The sequence below is a fragment of the Periplaneta americana genome, chromosome 17, assembly GCF_040183065.1.
Source record: "Periplaneta americana isolate PAMFEO1 chromosome 17, P.americana_PAMFEO1_priV1, whole genome shotgun sequence".
In the NCBI taxonomy this organism is placed as follows: domain Eukaryota; kingdom Metazoa; phylum Arthropoda; class Insecta; order Blattodea; family Blattidae; genus Periplaneta; species Periplaneta americana.
In genome coordinates this window covers 118,733,619-118,739,939 of record NC_091133.1, presented here as the reverse complement: position 1 = coordinate 118,739,939, position 6,321 = coordinate 118,733,619, and positions in this window count along the sequence as shown.

Sequence of the window (6,321 nt, the reverse complement as noted above, 5' to 3'; positions counted from 1 at the left end):
GGATTGGTAAACAAATTGGAAACAACTGGATCTCTAAAAGAATATGACAAATATACAGAATAAAAAATAAACATCTGCGCATCTTATGACAGGGAATCAAAACTTCTGTTTAATTTGACGTTAAAAACTGGCCGAATAAATAAAGAATTTTCAACATTTGCAATAGAGGTTAGTAATCTCCAAAAGATACTCTACATTTGAGGTATAACAAATTGTGGCTAGCATCATTCGTTTTGAAATAAAGAAAGAAAGAAATGTGTCAGTTCTGTATAAATCACTCTGTAGAATTAAAGTTAATAAACATTTTAAACGAATTATCCTTGCACCAAAAAGAAAGTTCCATGTATCAAATGTTATTACACCCAGGGACAAAAAAAACCGGACACTTTAATATTTGCTGGTATTTTGCAAAACATTATCTTCTCATACAATATTATGGCAGCCATCTGTTGTTATGGAGACGTGTATAAATTGTTGATTGTTTTTTGTTTTATAAACAAGCCATTACAACCAAATATTCCAATTTTCCTTTCGGAGTCTCAACCATTTTGTGCTTCATTATCGTTATCATTTGTTATTTCTTTATTTTTACATTTTCTGAGTTTAAGTGGGGTTGTAACATTTGTCTTAAAACAAGATGCGACCTGAAGATGTGGCTCGAGCTGTAGCCCTTTACGATGATGGACGCAGTGTACGTTACATTGCAAATGTTATGAATATGGCTAGAAGCACAACCCATTATGCCATAAAACGGTATAGAGAGACCCTAGAATATACCAGAAGACCAGGCTCGGGTCATCCAAGAGCTACAAATCCAAATGAAGACAGGTATATGGTGTTGACAGTTCTTAGGGAGCGCAACCTGCCAGCTACTAGTGTAGCCCAGCAATTTGTTAACATGCATGGACGCCCAATTTCGGCCAAAACAGTTAGAAGGAGGTTGAAAGCAGTGGACTGATATCACGTAGACCTGCAACTGGTCCCAGACTTCTCGGGATGCATCGAGTTGAACGACTGCGTTTTGCAAATGATCACAGGGATTGGAGAAATGGACAGTGGAGCTGTGTTCTGTTCACCGATGAGTCCCGTTTCAATCTGTGCTCACCTGATGGACGTGAAAGAGTTTGAAGAAGGAGGGGAGAACGATTTTCACAGTGTTGCATTTCCGAAAATGTGCCGTATGGAGGTGGTGGAGTGATGGTTTGGGCAGAAGTGTGTACGGATGCTCGTACAGAGTTGGTTTTTGTTGAAAATGGAAGACTAACAGCTGATAGGTATATAAATGAATGTTTGGCTGATCATGTTGTGCCATTTGGCCAATTTGTAGGCGATAATTTTGTTTTAATGCATGATAATGCACGGCCGCATATTGCCCATGCGGTCGGAGATTATCTCCAAGAAGTGGGAATCCATGTTCTTCCATGGCCAGCAAGGAGTCCAGACATGAACCCAATTGAACACGTGTGGGACATGCTGGGACGGCGTGTTAAGAATAGACGACCGAGACCAGAATCGTTACAAGAGTTGAGGCGAGCACTTGGCGAAGAATGGGAACTCATTCCTCAAGAAGACATTGCTAACCAAATTGAGAGCATGCCAAGACGTATGGATGCAGTTATTCAAGCCAGAGGGGGTAACACCCTTTACTAAAAAGAGTTTTTAATGTTTAAGGCACCATAAAATGAAAAAAAACAGTTAGACCAAACGATGCCATAGTTATACGCCCTTTGTAATTTTTTGTAAATTTTCTCATCAGAGATTTTTTTTTTCAAACGTTGTCGTATAAGGTGCTAAATGAAACATTATTTTGTTTAAATGGGTTTTGTTTCATTTTGAAATGATTGGCAACAAAATACAAGCAAATATAGAAGTGTCCGGTTTTTTTTGTCCCTGAGTGTATTTTAATAAGGACATAATATTACGAATTAGGACTGTTGGAAATATTATCATGAGTAATAATAGAGAATTGTTGTACTCATCAGTTATCGCATTACAAATAAAACTACTCCGAAAGATCCTATCAAATTTCTCCTTGGACCAAAATGGTCCTATTTTAATTATTTATATTGAATTAAAGGTAATAAACATTTTAAACGAATTATCCTTGCACCAAAAAGAAAGTTCTCTGTATCAAATGTTACTATTTTAATAGAGACAACAGAAATTTAAAAAAAAAAAAACATTTTTAACTAATTATCCTGATATGCACATCTGTATAGACAGCAGTGTATGTGTACAAGTTGCGGTGTCCAGTCGATCAGTCCTAGTGAAATGGAGGAGTATACGAGAGTGGAATATGCAGACATGATTTTCGAATACGGAGGAGCCAATGGGAACAGTAGACAAACTGAAAGATTGTATCGGGCCAAGTACCCATACCATCTTTCCACGACTGTTCTAAACGTTAAGGGAAGGAGGGCACGTGGTGCAAAATTACAATTTCATTTCCACACAACTATTTTTGCTTAAACTTTCGACTCGGTCATTTCCGGACCAGGGTTCCTTATCTCAAATTGATACATGTGCCCTTCCCCATCATCCCTGAAAGTTAGTAACATCAACCCGGAAACACCCTCTATTTGTTATACAATTAGAATAGAGAGGGATGGATGTTTTGCGAAAAAACATAGTCTAATAGTTTTCTTACAAAAATGCGTCAAATGTACCGTGTACTGTACATGACGAAAAATACGTCCTTTATGCCGCCATAGCTGCTGAACGCTTTAAAATAATAATTGAAATTTCACCAAAATCTCATTTTAAGGCTCTTATCTTTCCGAATATACTGATTTGTATAAGATTAGGATACAGTCGATTTAATTTGTATTTGAATGATTTTCCCAGAACTAAAATGAAAACTAAAGATATGGCAACAATGCAGACTTTTTGGGACTAATTAATGCAGCTTTCAGATTTTTTTATTCAAGGCGTACAAACAAAGAAAATAGGCTATTTCATACACGGAAATTAAGCTCCTTACATTTGTTTTGCACGCCATCAACACAAAAAATCAAGGTTATCCAGATCGGCATAACTGATATCCCTCTCTTGGTCCTAGTCAGAGCCGTTGAGTTATAAAATAGGCTTCTTGCTGTGATAGAGCAGGGGCAAAAACATCATAAACAATAGTTGCATTAAAAATAATACCGGTACATAATATTTCCATTAACTAACCTTCTTTTTTTCTTCCATGTCGCTACTTCTTCCACCTACACAGAAACGAATCGTGCGTACCATCATCCGACTCGGGATTTGGGCATAGCATATACTTTAAAGAAATTATTTTTTTTTTACAGGAGAACTTTTTCATGTCACGCCGAAATTAAAATTGATACAGTTTCTTCAGAGAGAGATGAATCAGTTGATATTTTTATTTAACTGTTGTCTGTAGGAAATTCTATTCAAATATCGACATATACTTATGCTCCTGTTAAAAATTAATATAAAATGTGTTGCAAGCATCATAAGTCGTTTGACGTTTATGCCCTTTGAAACTGGCAATTTTTACGGAATTGCGCTTTAAAACAATGACAGCTGTGAGCAGTATAGGATGAAGATGAATGTAAATAAGACAAAGACCATAGTCACAGGAAGAAAAATAAAGAAAGTAAACTTGCGAATTCTAAATGAGGCGGTAGAGCAAATGGACAGCTTCAAATACTTGTGGTGTACTATAAGCAGTAACATGAGCTGCTGCCAAGAAGTCAAAAAGAGTATAGCAATGGCCAAGGAAGCTTTTATCACAAAAAGAACCATCTTCTGCGGACTTCTGGAAAAATAACTAAGGAAGAGACAAGTGAAGTGCTTTGTATGGAGTGTGGCATTGCATGGGAGCAAAAACATGAGCATTACAAAGTGAAGAGAAGCATTTTAAATGTGGATATGGAGAAGAAAGGAACGTGTGAAGTGGATAGACAAAATAATAAATGAAGCTGTGTTGGAAAGAGTGGGTGAAGAAAAAATTATTCTGAAACTGATCGGGAAGAGGAAAAGAATTGACTGGGTCACTGGCTGAGAAGAAATTGCCTACTGAAGGATGCACTGGAAGGAATGGAGAACGGGAGAAGAATTCGGGGCAGAAGAAGATATCAGATGATGGACGACATTAAATATATGGATCATAGGAGGAGACATAGAGGAAGGCAGAAAATAGGAAAGATTGGAGAAAGCTGGGTTTGCAGTGAAAGGTCTGCCCTTGAACAGAACACTAATGAACTTAAACAAGAACAGACTTCACATAGCAAAGTGCCGTATCTCCTACTCCTCTATAGGCTTACATATATTTTTTCGAAGAATTACACATTTGTAAGTTTTTTTGCTGTCCGATTTCACATGGAATGTCCCATTAGTGATGTGGCCATGCTGTGCAGAGCCAAAAAGAATACGAAACGCTAAATCATAATGCATTAAACAGTAAGAAGGCGCAACAATTTAATAAATGAAGCCGATGGAAATTGTGATGGCAAAATATCAACAAGAAGTAAAGGAAATGCTTACGGTATGTGAAGGATCATTCAAACGAACTCGTGGCAACAATGTATTGTATTTTTGGTCAAGGGAAATTATCCTTTTACGAAAACATTCATAAGCAATAAAATTTTTTCGTAAAAAACGCCATATTATACTGTAACTTTTTACACAACAATGTGACTTTTATTTCTACCTTTAACCACACATCCGTCAACAATGGGTATTCCACTCAACACAGCAACACAACAGTCGTTATTACACTCCACACGACGACAATGGCAATACATGTGTATTATTGAGAAGAACAACAATGTACTCCTAATTTCAATTAATGTTCACAAAGCACTAAATGCAGAACAAAACTGTCAGTTCTCAGTTCACAATTCGTTCGCCTTGGCTAGTTCTTCTAGCTCACTCACTCAAGTTCACTGTACGTCGAACCCAAGCCTTGCAGATACAGTTCACTACACATCGAACCCAAGCCCCCGGATACGTCGCACTTGCCTGGATACTGCCACAGTTACAGACTCACTCAAGTTCACTGCACATCGAGCTCCAGTCTTCCCAGTCGCGGTTTTCCTCACGTCGAACCCCGGTCTCGAAGGCTGGCTTCCTTGCTCGCTCGAAGACTCACGTGTAGACTGACTTCCGAAGACTCACTCACATCGAACTCAGGACCACCTTGCTCGCTGCTGTCCAAGACTTGAAGGCTAACTAACTGCTCCGAAGATGGCTCGCGCTTTTATTATTAAACCATAACATCCCGAAACTTCGATTCACATGGCTTTGCGAACCTTCGAGAGAGATACGATTCTAGAAGTTCCCCCCTGCTCTCTCGCTCCGCGCCGCCACGCAGCTTTCCTCCCCCTCGCCCCGTACCGCGCTTCAGCGCCTACCGAAGCTCGAGTCTCGCTTCCCCCGCACCTTCCCTTCCGCTGGATGCGCGCGCACACTCCCGAGGCAACCAGACACGACTAGAATGTTCCAGACGGGTGCCACAATATTTTTTCCACGGGCATTACATCATAGATGGTCAAAGTTTTCTTATTTTTCTTTTGGTCCTACATTGTTTTTACGGACATCATGTTATACAATGATAAGAAGGTCACTTTTTATTAACATCAATGTCTTTAGAAAGGGATAACGAAGCAAATATATTTAAACCTCTAACTGCCTCTGTTTTAGTTAAAAGTATTTTTATTCCCAAGAGATACGTATCTGTGCACAGTTATTGGTACTGTACTACCGTACGTAGTATGTATGAAGACGCGAAAAATATTTCAAACCAAATGAGTGTTTCTCCTCCTCGTAAAACAAAGAGACGTGATGCATTTAGAAAAATAGAGCATTCATTTATTTAACATTTGTATGTTCATAAACTTTACAAATAGCTCTTCCCAATCTGAATTTCAGATACCATTAACTGGACGGAGTTATGCAATAACAGACCAACCGACAATTTGAAAAAAAAAATGAGATATTTACACAAATCTGTTGATGGCAGGCTAATTTAACTCGGAAAAATCAAGAATCTGAATTTTGCTGCTACTTATAAGCAAAAATTCGTTTATTGCATAAAATTTATTTATTTATTTATTTATTTTGTTTTGAAATATTAATTCAACTGCTGGTCTCTTATTAAAAATCTATTAGCTTTTTTTGGTATTACTTATTTGTGCTATGTTTTTGTAATAGTATTAATGTTATAATACTTCTTGCATAAAATGTTTTATAAAAAAACATTTCAATGACCAATATCTCGAAACAGGTTTTTGGCGCTGGTCTCTTATTACGTAACTCCGTCCAATTGTGCCGTAAACTTTTAGTACCCTAGTAATAAAAATAAGCTGA